The sequence below is a fragment of the Vanacampus margaritifer genome, chromosome 4 (assembly GCF_051991255.1).
Source record: "Vanacampus margaritifer isolate UIUO_Vmar chromosome 4, RoL_Vmar_1.0, whole genome shotgun sequence".
Taxonomy (NCBI): domain Eukaryota; kingdom Metazoa; phylum Chordata; class Actinopteri; order Syngnathiformes; family Syngnathidae; genus Vanacampus; species Vanacampus margaritifer.
This window is the reverse complement of record NC_135435.1, coordinates 6,816,839-6,832,697: the sequence shown is the minus strand read 5'-3', so window position 1 is coordinate 6,832,697 and position 15,859 is coordinate 6,816,839. Positions and strand designations below refer to the sequence as shown.

The window sequence follows — 15,859 nt, the reverse complement described above, 5'->3', positions numbered from 1 at the left end:
GTAAATCCAGTACTAGAGTGTACACTAGTATTGTAGGCAAAGGCAACTTGCAGCAGGAAAGAGTCCCATTCCCCCTCACAGGACAGAATGGTTTTGGCCAATTGATCAATCAGCGTCCTATTGAACCTCTCAACCATCCCATCAGATATAGGGTTATAGGGAGTGGTGTGAGTTTTCTTCACGCACAAATGTTTCACCACATCAGACTCAAATTGTCTTCCTATATCAGTGTGCAGGGTCTCCATCACCCCATGTTCCAAGATATAGTTCTGGAAGAGACATTCAACAATCGTGGTGGCCTTCAAGTTGACAAACTTAGTGAAATAGTCTTCGACAACCAGAACTTAACGGTTGCCTTTGGAGGTGAGTGGCAACTCCAGTATGTCGGCTGTGACACGCTGGAAAGGCCTTTCCTTCTGCGAGGTTCTCATTGGAGCCTGATATTGCGGAACTGGGGATTTCCTCCTCTGGCATGCATAGCACTGATCACATCAGTCCCTGATATCATTTTCCATAGTGGGCCGATAACACACACTCCTGGCACGTGACACAACCCACTCATATGCCAGGTGAGCCGTCAGCGGTGTGCCATGCAGCTAAGACAGAACCTCGGAGACCAACGCAGCTGGGACCACTACCGGTGTCGTATATCAGTCAGCCACACAATTCTGCACAGTAAGCCATCAATGGAAACAAGCCGGTGAAACACACCATATTTCCTCAAGCTTTGGCTCGCTGTCTTCAACCGCCATCTGGGGTGTCTCCAGCCCTCCTCCAACCGGGCCAAAACCTGAGCAATGTCAGAGTCCTGCTGCTGGAGTTCCTGGACATGGGACAGTGTGACAAATGTAAATCAAGTTCTGGCTTAGTTTATCGGCCACTACAGGGGCGGCGGAGGACGACTCCACAGTGCATAGAGAACTGAGAGCATTGGCAGGTCCCGTTTGGGTACCCGTGTGCACGGGACCGCCTGTTAGATCATGGACATCCCCATTGACCTACTCGGCGCTGGGAACCGGCCTCCGTGATAGAGCATCGACGTTAGTATGCTGAGTCCCAGTTTTGTGTACGATTACTCAGGGGTCCAGTTCAAGGGCCCAACGGCTCCGACGCCCGTTCTGTCATTGTCGATATATGTCGTATATATATATATATATATATATATATATATATATATATATATATATACATATATATAAATATACATATACTGTATATAAAAACATACATACATGTATATATGTATATATATATATGTATGTATAAATAAGTATATATATGTTATATATATATATATATATATATATACATATATATTTATACATACATATATATATACATATACACATACATACATACATGTATGTATATATACTTATATACATACATGTATGTATGTATGTACTTGTTAACTTGTACTTTTTAACTTACTTGTTAACTAGTGAATGACAAAACACTGACATGTTAACTATTGAAAGCTTCTTAAAGTCTACATGTTGAACTAGTGACACTCAAACGTTTTTACTAGTTAACTAGTAATGCCCAAAATTTCCATTAGTTACACTAGTGAGACATTTTGACTGAACTAGTTCAACTAGTGAGGTCCAAAATGTTCACTAGTAGAACTAGTGGATGCCAACATGCTCACTAGTCAACTAGTGTTACAGTCTTTTGAATTTGCTAGGTAGCTATGATGCCCAAATGTTCACTGGTAGAACAAGTGAAAAACAAATTGCTCACTAGTGGCATTACTTATGCTAAATGCTAATCAGTAGGCCGGACAATGCCATAAGTGGGTAACTCCTATTGGCTCTATGATCAGAGTTCAACCCAGGAAAATTTGAACCCTGTAAAGCCGGAATTTTAGCCTACACATTCACTTACTGCCCCTTGTATCTATTCAAAATCAATACAGAGCAGTCACTTTCCACTTTATATGCTTTACTAAATAAAAAGGAATTTAGTGCAATAGTTCTGGAAAAAAAATTCCCTTCTTGAGGATTTGAATTGTCATTTGTTGTTAAATCTGTTCAAACTGCTGGTGGTAGGAAATGTATCATGATTGGCTGATTGGTTGTCCGAAGTCACGCAGATCTTGTCTGGTGCATCCTGGGTAATGTAGACGGAGTAAGAACACGTCTGGACGAGTGAGTGGTCAAAGTGAATTTGTTTATTTATTCCTTAAAGTGCCCACTAGAGGGCAGCATGTCAACATGCACACGAGGATGTCAACATGCACACCGAGCTTGATATCCGTGACATCAAGCTCTGCGTGCAAGTTACAAGTTAACAAGTACGCTTACATTGAGCATACATGTTAACAAGTAAGCTTACATTGAGTGTACAGGATCAAAAATCAGAAAAAGACTTGGAAGATAAAATTAAACAACTGACGGATGAGTACGCAAAAAACCCAATAACCAAATATGGACTGACTTACAAAATACAAAAATACAGTTAGACGATATGCTAACTAAAAAGACAGAGTTTATAATACAACAATTGAGATACAACAACTTTGAATATAATAACAAATCAGGTAAATTTCTTGCAAACCAACTTCAACGCAATCGGGAAAAGTCTCTTCTAACGGCTATTACAGGGACAACTGATGAATGCACACAATCACCAGAAGAAATTAATCACATTTTTTATAACTATTATCGTAACCTATACTTAGAAACTAACAAGCCTAACCCTGAGTATATTGAGGCATTCCTCAGTAGCTTAAATATACCTCAGTTAACAACTGAATATAAAGACATGTTAGATGCGCCACTTGCTATAAACGAGTTGTACAGTGCTCTAGATAGTATGCCTAATGGCAAAGTACCTGGCCCGGATGGTTATCCGGCTATATTTTTTAAGCACTTCTGGTTAATGCTTGCTCCACTATTCTTAAGAGTAGTAACAGAAATTAAAACTAAGGGTTACATACGCCCACACATGAATACAGCAGCAATTAAACTTTTATTAAAGCCAGAAAAAGACCCCACCCTTCCATCAAGTTACCGTCCGATTTCACTAATTAACACTGATATTAAAATTATCACTAAGGCTTTCACATCTAGACTAGAAACAGTAATCTCGACAATCATTCATAGCGACCAAACAGGCTTTATTAAAGATCGTCACTCTACTAATAATATAAGGAGACTCTTTAACCTTATTAGCATGTCACAGCGGCATGATAAAAAGGCAGTTATTATATCATTGGATGCAGAAAAAGCTTTCGACAAAGTTAACTGGTCCTTCCTCTTTGCTGTTTTAAATAAATTTGGCTTTGGGAAATCATTTATCCACTGGGTATCAGTATTATATGATTCTCCTAAAGCTACAGTTACTACTAATGGGATTATATCTCGAGCTTTACTTTACAGAGAGGCACAAGACAGGGATGCCCACTATCCCCTTTATTATTTGCAATATTTATTGAGCCACTTGCATTAGCCATATGCCAGGAAAGAAGGATTCAAGGAATTCACTCTGGAGTAACAGAACATAAAATTAATCTATATGCCGATGACATCTTACTTTATTTAGAAAAGCCGGCTACTTCGTTAGGGGAAGTATTTAACTTAATAACTAAATTCTCACAGTTATCAGATTATTCTATTAACTGGACAAAATCAACACTTCTACCTATTACAGAAAATTCATGGAACCCTGCAAACCAGGACCCACACTACTCATTTCCTATAGGTAATTTAAAATACTTAGGCATAAAAATCTCACCTAAATTAAACTGATTTAATTCATTTAAACTTTTCTCCACTTCTGGATAACATTTATAGTGACTTGGAGCGCTGGAATAATCTTCCTATTTCTCTAATAGGACGAATAGCCACCATTAAAATAAAAGTTTTACCCAAAATAAACTATTTTTTCTCAATGATTCCATTTAAACCTACGGCTAAATGGTTCCAGTTGTTGGACTCAGCCGTTACAAAATTTTACTGGAATAAAAAAAAAGCAAAGATTTGTCTATCTACTCTTCAGAAAAGTAAATCCAAAGGTGGTCTAGAGGCACCAAATTTTATGTACTACTATATAGCTAACCAGCTACAATATATCGTTCTATGGGCACAACCCAACAGAGACACTAACTGTTGGCTGGAACTAGAACAGAAGGATTGTAATAACCTCAGACTTCGAGATTTACTCTTTATTACAACATCGATTAAGCGAAATAATTGTTTTAAAAACCCAATGATTTCCGCCACCCTGACTGCCTGGTGGAAGGCACTAGAATTGACAAAAGCCCAAGTGGAGCCCTGTGGGCTTTCTCCCCTATGGCATAACCCCGACTTTCAATTTAACAACCAACGGCTTTATTTAGGTGTGTGGGAGCAGAAAGGAATTACACATCTCCACCATCTCTTCTCAGATAATATGTTTATATCACATACACCCTTGCTCCAAAAATACAATATAAAAAACGGAATTTTTTTACATTATCTACAAGTTAAAAATATGATAAAGAAAAAAATTCCAACACTTCTGGGTACGCTCCAACCGCCTGTTTTAGCTAAAGATATTAACAAGTTTTCTCCGACAACAACAAAAAAACTTTCAAAAATATATAAGTTACTTTCATAGAGTCATTTCATTGAGTGTACATGTTAACAAGTAAGCTTACATTGAGTGTACAAGTAATCTTACATTGAGCTTACATGTTAACATGTAAGCTTATATTGAGCTTACGTTAACAAGTAAGCTTTTATTGAGCGTACATGTTAACAAGTAAGCTTACATTTAGTGTACAAGTAAGCTTACATTGAGCCTACATGTTAACAAGTAAGCTTAAATTGACCTTACATGTTAACAAGTAAGCTTTTATTGATTTGTGCAAAGAGCCCATACTGTGCATTACAATAACATACCGAAAAGCCCCTGCGTTGGCCACCTTCAAAATAAAAGCTACTCAACACCTGGTTTACGGTTTAAAAAAAAAAACATAAAAAAGTCAAGGTTTGTGGCCAGGACCGGACCAGTTCTACAGGACACTGCACCACCCCAGGTGTTCAACTAAAAGCACTTTAACCAAAATCTGGTGTTACATTTTAAAATAAAAGTCATTTGAAATTTAGACTATTACTGTTGATTTCAATAAATCATTAAAAATTCAAAGTTTGTTATCCCAGGACCGGACCAGTTCTACAGGACACTACACCAACCCAGGTATCCAACCAAATTTATTTCATGTGATTTACTGGCTAGTCTAGGATGGACCACAGCACTCGCTCAAAGCAGGTAGGATATGCTCCAGCACACCTGCAACCTTAAAGAATAACAACCAATTCCTGTTAGGATGACATTACATATATAATTACAGCTAAGAAGCAGCTACTGTAAATAAATTTGACTCCCGGTCCTGCTTGTATGTGAAGCGAATGCAAAGGCTTCTTTTATGTGTATAATGTAAGATTACATGTATTTTTGTAATCTTTTGCGTGTTCAAATAAATCAGAATTGAGATCGATGAAGAAGTTTCCTTGCAAGGTTTTTATTTTAGGAGCTCCTAAGACACAAAATCAAGCTCGCTCAAAAATTGATGTAAAGCTCCAAATTCAGATAAATCAACAGAAACCTTTTAACACATTCCTTTCTCACGGAAAGAGAGAGGACAAAGTTCAAACAAAGTTCAAAGAAATCATTATCACATCCTTATTCATCAAGCTAAACACGGTTATATTTTACACCTACACATCTTATAACTAAATTCAAAACAGTTAAAATATAAATTGAAATGTCAACATTCCTTCAATTGGACTCGAAAGAGTTCAAAATAGACATTTAAACCTTAAAAAACATTTTCAAGAGAAAAATTCCAGCGAGATCTTCATTGGATGTCGTGACAGCGGACATGACTGGAGAAACAACAGACTCCACCATCATATAAGAAGACTTGTTTTGTACATCCTGTTTTTCAATAGCTGTGGTAATAATTCTTTGGCAAAGAGAACGGATACATGGAATACAACAACACCCGCATGTGGTTAAAAAAGCAGCAAATACAGCAACAGATATCAAAATTGAGGAAACTAAAGTTTTATAGCGGCCAAATAGATCCATCCAATTATCCCATATGGTAGTATCTATACCAGAATGCTAATTTCATTTTCTTATTAAGTGTCCGGAGTCCTTCAATTGCAATGGTTAAACTTCCATCCGGTGCAGTGTTATTCGGAATAAACGTACAACACTGATCTCCAAACATTGAGCAAACTCCGCCCCTCTCTGCCAGCAACATATCTAGTGCAATTCGATTTTGGAATGCCATCAAAGATGTGGCAGCTGACTGGCCGTGTACAGCCTCAAAACCAGATTGAGTCCAATTTCCTAGCCTTTGGACATTATAATGTACATAATTAATTCTATCTACGTTTTTGTTAATGGTGCATCACCAACAAATTAGAGATTCAAATCCTGAGACTACTTGATCAGCCAATTTGTACTCATCTGGCACACCTCTTGGTACTCCAATTGCATCTATGTAGGTGGGAACATTTTGCTCTTGCCAAGAAGATCGTTTGATTCTCTGAAAAGAAGGAGAAGATTTTGGTTCCCAAGTATCAATCATTTGTAGAAGGTTATCAACAGATGTGGGGAGAACTTGTACTGGCAGAAGGAGAGTGATGAGAGCACAATATCCTTTCATATTCAAAGGTAACATCAAATATTCGATTATCACCACACCACCACCAAATGTCAGCTCTAGATTGAGGTTGGAACTTTTGTCCCACATCTATTGCTGAAATGCAGTGAGTGATGTGATTTAGTTTTCCCAATTGTTCCCCAGTACCTGTCATTTTAATACATAAAAAATTACCATCCGCAACTTTATTTGAAAATATTGGTTTAGTTGTCTGCCAATTTACGAGTGGATACACCTTATCCCATTGAGAGCATTTAACATTGGGGACAGTTTTATTCATAAGTTCCATTACACAGTGATCCTCTATTTTAGCAGGGATTACTCGCAATAAAGGTCGTGGTCCTACGCATGCCACAGTTTTCGCCAGAGGCACGCGCTGCTTCGTTCGCCAGCAGTAGCCAATTGTTACTGCCGCCGGACAATCCTGTCGTAACACGGAACCACTCAACTACACCATCAATCGGTACACTAACCGCCTCTACCCCGGTCTCCATCGTGTATTTAGTCATTTTTGGTTCTAGCTTATTCATAGTCTTATTAACACAAACTAAAATTGGAAAATAGGGATCAGTTCCGGAGAACCATGCCCATAATAACAATAGCCCAAAACAGGAGGTATTATTTATAGTCACATTAGGCGGCCGTATATTTCCATCAGGAAGAGCAAAGGTCAATTCGAGTTGACCCCCCATTTTACGTAGCGTTACCCTTTTGCTAAAGCAAATTGCCTCCACGCTTGATCCCGGTGGCCAGTATCATCCGCTCTGGATGGTTATAAAAGCACTCCAGTCTAGTCGTAAAACATGTCCTGTCAAATACCACCAGTATTTCACCCATACTCCTCCCTTAGTCTGCCTCTCTCTCCTAAATCCCTTCAAAGATTTAATGGGAATTTTAACAGAGGTGTTCGTGTTTGGGGCAACTGTCACAGCAATTGAGTTATTATAAGTCCAGGATATAATCCAGGGAATGTGTGGGGAATCAATATCTCGCTTAACACGATGTGTTGTAGTTACGTTCAAATTTGCATCTAGGGGCTTCCAAAAATACCAGATTGGCATAACAATCAATATGAGGAAAAGTGTCGTGATGGAGCAGCAGACGGAGGCGTGTTCCCGCTTTGAAGCCATCTCGTGATGAAGTTCTTTGTTGAATGAAAAGGGCGTTTGTCAGTTTTTTTTGTTTTTTTGTGTGAAAAGGGCGTTGTCAGCTTCTTTCAGAACCCTGGTCAACTGCCAGAGATCCAAAGATTGGTCACTGGGATTATTTTCCCAAAATGTGACTTAATTGTGGAATGATGCCCGGAAAAGGGCACTTGACTCAATCTCCATTGAACGACATCCTCCGCGATCAGACAGCCAGATACTGGGAGCAGGCGTAGTTTTCCAGTTGAATCTGTCAGATGGCTCCCACTGGTGGGGGCGTCGAACCAGATCCGGCGGGCCTCGTGGATGACAGGTGGTACCACGTGTCCCCCTTCTTATGCAAACGCACTGCACAAGACGTTCTCTCCGTCACTTTGTATGGTCCAGTCCACCTAGGAGCACACCATTTGCGTTTAGTGACTTTTAACCACACATATTCACAATTATTTATTTCTGAAGGAACATCGGGTTGTTTATTTGTTAGCTTGGAGAACGTAGATACTATTTGTTTAAGTACTGGAGGTCCTGCAATGTGCGACTCTCCCAGCGGAACATTAGGAGCCGGAAATGGTCTGTTTGTGTGACCTTCAAACGGAGTCCGGCCTTTAGCTGAGTTTAGTGACATTCGCACATTCATCAATGCAATAGGAAGAGCTTGTAGCCAGTTCAATTTTGATGAGGCCAGTGCTTTAGCCAATTTTTCTTTAATATTTCTATTCATTCATTCAACTTGACAGTCTTTTGTCTAAACATCAAATTTACACAGAGCTAGTTATAAATCGTGTTACATAATATGCAGCGTGCTAATCTGCGCCACTTGGTGTGGTCCCAAAACTATCCCATCCACTATGGAGACGCCCTGCAAATCCCGCTCTACTCGCCTCTCATCAGGCAGTACATCCTGCAATTTCCTACGTCTCAACACAGGTCTCGCCTTTGGTTCTGTCTCCCTCCTTACTTCGGTTTCACACTCCTCGTAATCCCAGATATAATCACGGCAGTCATCTTCCTCATCACTATTCCAAATGTCACTATCCCATGAGGAGGGATAACACCCCCACCCCGTAGTGCAGCTTTGGTTACAAAGGCGCACACATTTTTCATGGATGGTTATTGTTTCTTTTTCCTCACTTTATTTATTTTGGCCACATGTAGAACAGATTGCTCAGCCATGTCTCGGTATTTCCCCAGTTGCACTTGTATTACTTGCACTTGTGCTTGGGCTACCACCTTATCACCTTTTTCCTTAACTCTTTGACTGTCAGACGTTTTCAGAAAAAGGATGCCGTGGGTGCCAGCCGATTTAAGCATTTCGACTGATCTTTCAAGGTCCACAGAAAATTTTGTGTTTGGACTATGGAAACACACATACTACCAAATGAAAGATTGGACTCTCATCTTTCATCAGAAAAAAAAGTTTATTTCTACCTTATTCCGTTTTTCAGTAATCAACAATAGAAAATGGTTAGTTTCACCCAAATGCTCTGTTTTGAAACAAAAAATGGAGAAATCAAGCTTTTTGTTAAACGATATTTGTTCATGCACTCGAGTGAATTTGAGACCTTTTTTTTCCATGAATGATGCCACAAACACCTAAACAGTGCTTTACTTCTGTAAAACACTACCACCAACAATGAAAAAGTGTTTTTTAATAGCAAGATACGTTTATTTACATTCAACAGTGTAACAATTTCACAAAACAATTTGGCAAACTATTTACCAATGTGTGCAACCGTGGTACTATTTACAATTGTGTGGATGTTTCAAATACAGTTTCTCTTTTTGTAACACTCCCCTGCGTGCAAGGAGACGCAGCAGGATTTGCACAACAGATTAGTTTCACTGCGATGGCTCCTTCGCGTGCAGACGCTACACTTTTTTTTTCCGGGGAATAGCAAGTATATACCGCAGTGTGTGCTTGGTCATGTTGCCATCAAGTCTACTCTCAGGATCAGGATACGGTGACATTACGGTGGTGTTACGTCTGGCTTCCTCATGTCCTTCAGTTCCTATACCGGGTGGTTGATCCATCTTATCCGCTCCATTCATGGTGGCATCGTAGTCCATAACCAGTGTCTTCTCCGTGATCAGACTGTACCCACTCCTCCGATGAATATGCATTGGACTCGGGGCACTCTTCGTCGTCCGATTGAACGTCCGCCTGAGCGTGCTCGGTTGTGCTCTGCTTTTTCCGGCGTTAGCATCGCTAGCCGGTGAGGCTTTATGACGTGATCATAGCCGCCGCGTCAACGCTTCCAACTTCGGCGTCAACCTCGGAGTCACCATCATCATCATCATCATCGTCGTCATCAATGTGCTCCTTAGCATTGGTCGATGCTTTTCGTCTTTGAAAAAAATGCTCAAGCGTGAGCTGCTTGCAACTGGTCGCCATTATGGCTTCCTCAGCCATTGTCCCCTCAACACTCTAGCTCCGCCTCACGTCTTCTACTGACGCCTACCCAATCTTGTCCAAAGAGAGTCATCGCTGCCATCTAGGGGCCAAAAATAGGCATTGTTCTAACTACATCTGCTTGATACTTTCAGCACAGCTGGCCAAGGCTTTCCTCCACCCGTTTCCTCCCCCCCCCAAAAAAAACTTGGTGAACGTCTTTTAACGTCTTTGGCGCTCCTCCGTAGGTTTTTACTAAACGTCATTTAACGTTTTTGGCAGTAAAAGAGTTAATTACCTCATCCTCCTTTTCATGTAACTGTTTTTCCAATTGCTTAATTTGTTCCGTTTGTTTTTGCCATGCAGAAGCCGTTAGTCACAACCGTCTCTGCAGAGCGTCTATCGGCTTTTTGCCAGTTACAGAAATTTGCTGTAGAGCCGCGGTTCGCGCTGTAGGACCTCCGTCTTTAAGCACTTCAATCGACGGTTCCATTCGCCTGCCCCCCTTACGCAGCTCCTGAGCTACTGTATACGTGGGCGAACATTCATCCCAACCGGGTATACTTTCTGTACGATCCGTTTGCTTTCTTTTTAGTTTTTGTCTTCCGACTTCTTCTCTTTTCTCCGAAACATTGTAACGTAGCCACTCACTTACTTATCTTTACCGAGAAGTGAGTAATCGTGCTGCGGTTAAGTCCTCAAGATAGTGGCAAGATCCACTTCTTCCTAATATATATGAAAATAACAGTACATTAGTAATGAATGTCAGAAACACTGGTAGAAAGTGGCAAAATCATTCATTCATTTTTTTTTTTAAATGCAGTCAAAAACGACTACTGAAATTTTTTTTACACTTTCCCCATGTTCTGTTTAAAAAGTTATAACTTACTGGAGGACTGTCATTTTCAAAAGGCTCTGCAATGTCATCATCTCCCCCATCTTCTTCAGTATCAATAAAAAAGTCATTGACAGGAGTCCTACAAAATATGATTACACAAGTCATAATTACGCACAGGAATCCCGGAGACCTAAACCGTTTGTATTATAAAAGGTACTACATTGTGATTTAGCGAGATGTACTAAGATTTCATTTATGCATGTGTATCTCATTTATTGTGCATTCAGTCATTTTTTTTTCACAGAAATTTTGACTACTCCTTTGTTTTCTGCATTTGTTATATAGTTTCATAACTATCGTAAAGGAAAAACTTTGTGTTGGCCGGCATAATCGATAAAGAGAGGGATGTTTAGCTCTCTGTCAATATACAGTATACAGCAAGGGCACAGCACAAGGGTTGAGGACAGAATTGACATTGAATAGAATACAATTCAACACGTGGCTCCTGTTTCTAAACCTACGAAATACCTGTTCATAGGTTCCAAACATGTTGCTCTGTAGAAGACCTTGAAAAATAGAAATGGTGCATATTATAATGGCATAAAATGATAAAGCCTATAGTCATATTTCTAGAACATGCTCAATATGACTGATTATTTATCATCACATCTGGGGTCCCAGCGTTGAGCCACTGTGCAGGATCCAAACTTGACTCCTGCTGGAAAGAGTTACATTCGTACTTACATTCAGCTCTCTTCTATTGAGGTGTACACAGAAAGGGTGACTTCCAAATAGAGATGCACAATAATGCTATTTTCAAACAATACCGATAAACCAATAATTTAGAACGTGTCGATAACCAATAAGTAAGTTGATAATTGTTTCCAAAATTAACTTGTGTGTTTACTTTTGAGTCCTACTATAATTCTAACATACTACAAATACAATGAAACATTGTGTAAAGCACCATGAAGCTGAATTTTCTTGATATCTCTGCTTCAGACAACCAGTAATCCATTATGAGTTTGCCAAAACAAAACAGTCATGTTTAAAAAATGCAACAAAAAACTGTAAGGGTAACATTTTGGGGAGACGCAGTAAAGAAAGCCCACAATGGCGACTGCCATGTCGCCATAATGCATCTTCTGTGAACACGAGGTTGTGCGCATTACGACGTGACAAATATGTGACACTACCATAGAAGAGGTGAGTGGTTGAGGAGTTGGGCACAACCACAACAGATGGAGCAACGTGACATGATATTAATATTGGCGGATTTCTTTATTATCTGGTTTATCTATATGATGTCAAATTGATTGATAATTGCTGATAATTATCAGCGGATTTCTTCATTATCTGGTTTACAGTAAATGTTTGACGTCAAATTGGTCAATAATTGTCGATAATTATCGGACACCGACATTATCGTGCATCCCTACTTCCAAACGCAAATCATTAACATTTAGATCACCATTTTCTTCGGTCTGAATTATCAAGTACACACAAAATACAGTATTGTTCACAAATACCTACGAGTACTGCGTTGAAGTCTGTCCTTGGTACACTTCCTTCCTTGTCCATGGATGTAGGCAAAGACTGGGAACTTGCACTACACTGTAAAAAAAAAATACAAATAATAAAAAATAAAAAAAATAAAAATAATAATTTTCCAGCACCAAAAAAAATTGTCAAACAACAGAAATGTATTATTTCTCATAAAACACGCCATTTAAGAAACAATACTTGGAATTTCTTTTTTTTTATTACATCCTGGAGATAACATCCTTCTGTACAAATCCATTGAAATCTGCTGTCGAGATTCCTCATTGACCGCTGCAACAGCTCAGCTGGGATAGCTGGGATTCCATCATTGTTTGATTGTAAATGGCATGTTTTAAGGTTTCAATTACTATGAACAAAATATGTTTCTTTCATCACACTTGGTTTTATTGGATTGTTAAAAAAAAGTTCCCATTTTTTTGGTCACCCTAACAGTATAGGCTATGACAAACAATAATGTGATTCAGCTTCCAAAACATGTCAAAAAAAACTGTTGAAAAAATAGATATTGGGTTTAAAATTGCAACAATTTACATTATGGTACTGTAATTAATTTACCGTATATAGCACTTTTCCACCTTATGATGCCCTCAAACAGCTTTACATTTTGACTATTCATTCACCTTCTGATGATCAAGGATCAGGAGTTCAGTATATTGCTCAAGGATACTTCATTATGGTCACAAAGGGGATCAAACCCACAATTTAATGGCTACTAGCCAACAACTTTATCACTGAACCACGTCGCTGCTGTTTTTAGCAATTTTAGATCACATGAAATATATACTTAGTTGGTAGTGCTGATGCCCCATGGCATCCCTAAATCAATTGCAATTATTTGCTTTGCATATCATTTATCCTCTCATATTTTCCCCTTTCCCTATGCCTCTTTAGATGTCCTTTCAAAATAAATGTTAATACAATGTGAATGAATGCTACCATCTAGTCAACTAATTAAGAATTTATCGTACAATTATAAATTTTCAGTATTAATTTCTCAGAAATTGTAAATGTCTCTCATTTTTAAAGGGTTTTAAAGTTGCATAAATGTGAGTTACCTTAAATAACAGACAAATATTTGAGGAATTACGATTTATTTGTGAACCTATTTTAACAATAAATATATGCATTACTAATACGTTTTTCTGTAAAACAGAAATATTAAGTTGTGAAATATTGTGTCAGAGTTAGAGATTTTATGTTATTTTTACATTCAGGTAAGAACAGTCTATTTTTGAAAATTAAATCTTTTTTTTTTTAATAGGAAAAATCTGTAAATTCAAATCAAATAAATATCGAAATTCAGTTTATTTAGATTTAAAAATATATATATTATTACAATGTAGAATTGCTGTTAGATGTGACAAATGGCAAGTGTATTGGTACTCCAGGAACTAGAGAGCATGACCTGAGGGACTGCAGCTGAGGCTAGAGATCCGAGAGCTGATGATGAAAGGGATTGAGATTGATTATTGTGTGAGACTTCCGGTTCCGGTCTGCAGGCTGTTGTGGTAGCAGTGGAAGAAGCAATTGTCTCTGGTGTCCTTTCAGATTCAGTGATCTAAGTTGACAACACAAACTGTCTTAATAGTAAGTCAACACAAACTGTCTTATTAGTAAGTCACTACGCTAATATAAAAAAATGAATGTTTGATCAATACAAAGACAAACACTAACCTCTATTGGCAGTGAAATATTTGTCTGGGGAAGAATATATAATCTGCTTCTGCCAACAGCTTTTCTGACGTCCTTCAAAGTATTTGCCTGAATTTTACTCAGAAGCCTCGATTTGTCAGCTCTTGCCAGGTGAAAGCCAACTACGTTTAAGCTAACAGAGGGAAAGCTTTGGCAAATGTAGTTATTTAACTCTGGAAGAGTCCATGATAAGAGCACAAAACATCGAGAGGAGGTTGCCCCTAGTAGCTCATGACTTGGGGTCCCTGGAAAACAATAATAAATAAATAAAAATATCTAACAATATTATATCAGTACTGGTTCAACAAGTTTATACATTTTTTTAAATCTGGCTAGCTATTTAATTGTGCTATTTTTTATATATAGGTTGATTTGTTATACTGCGTGTATACAAAAGTTTGTTATGTCTGTGTTTGTGCAAGAGGATACCTCATGATAAAAACGTCACTGGCATAAAGCTGCCAGAATGTCGTTAATATTTTTTGAAAAAAGCACTTAGTGTTTTTTATATTTATCGCTACAATACTGCACAACCAACAAAGCAATAATACACATAGATTTTCTGCATACACAAAAAATAAAACACAAATGCAATCTCACTGTGCAAATCAATAGTGTGTACATTACCCAAACCAATTCTGGTTAGTTTACAGCATTGTGAAGCCGATGGAACAGCGAGATGATCAGCATTTGGCAACAGAAAGAGCCTTACTCTCCGGATTCCATTTGTTCCTTGTGTTTCTGTATTAACAAGAATGTGTTAATGAGATGCAATTGTCAGTAGCACATTCGGCAAAATGGGGTATCATAATCTCATCATAAAACTATAAAAATACAGTAGATTATGGGATGTGGGGTAAAAAAATAAATAAATTTAAGTTCCATGACGACCATCTGGGGTGGGCGATGAACATTCTTAAACATGTGCTCAAGAACCTTCAAAAGAACACTTTTTTTTCCACACGCACAAATGTTGCAAATTAATCAAGTACTGGTCCACTAAAGAATCAGTTCCATGGCTCAAGACTGGCCCTAAATGTTGGCATTTTGCCCCAAAAATTTAAGACACTGCAAAAAAAAAAAAAAAATCTAAATCGTGCATGTGTGCCCTGTAAATTTGCTGATGTATTTATTTGTAATTCTTTAATACTTTTGATGGTCTTTAATACTGAACATATGTTGTACTTCAAAGTACTCATTTATTATTATTTATCAAAAAAAGAAAAAAGGAAAATAAAGGCATGACGCCACAAATCGGCTGCTACCTACGGAAGCGTATTGCATTCACTTGAAAAAAAAAAAGTCCTGTTTTTTTAAATAATTTTTTTCCCTCTGTTTTTCTGAATATTTTTTTTCTGTTTTTTTAAATAATTTTTTTTCTGTTTTTTTAAATAATTTTTTTCCCTCTGTTTTTCTGAATAATTTTTTTTCTGTTTTTCGGAGTAATTTTCCGTATAGAAAAACAGGCTGGAAAAAAAATTATTCAGAAAAACAGGGGGGAAAAAAATATTTAAAAAAAAAACAGGAAAAAAAAATTATTTAAAAAAACAAGGAAAAAAAATTATTCCGAAAAA

The 15,859-nt window shown here is 38.0% G+C and overlaps 1 long non-coding RNA gene across 4 annotated transcripts; it reads right to left on the bottom strand.

Annotated features, from left to right (window-relative positions):
• Positions 1–5,524: 5,524 nt before the first annotated feature.
• On the bottom strand, positions 5,525–14,990 carry LOC144049955 (uncharacterized). Of its 4 annotated transcripts, XR_013293741.1 has the most exons (9): positions 14,913–14,984; positions 14,268–14,530; positions 13,999–14,151; positions 12,564–12,644; positions 11,698–11,748; positions 11,559–11,596; positions 11,082–11,169; positions 10,848–10,918; positions 5,525–8,195 (listed from the first exon to the last, which is right to left on the bottom strand). It is a non-coding gene; the product is annotated as an uncharacterized LOC144049955 (long non-coding RNA). The 4 variants fall into 4 exon arrangements; XR_013293742.1 differs by lacking the exon at positions 10,848–10,918 and having other exon boundaries at positions 12,560–12,644; positions 14,913–14,990; XR_013293739.1 differs by lacking the exon at positions 10,848–10,918.
• Between the last annotated feature and the right edge of the window lie 869 nt (positions 14,991–15,859).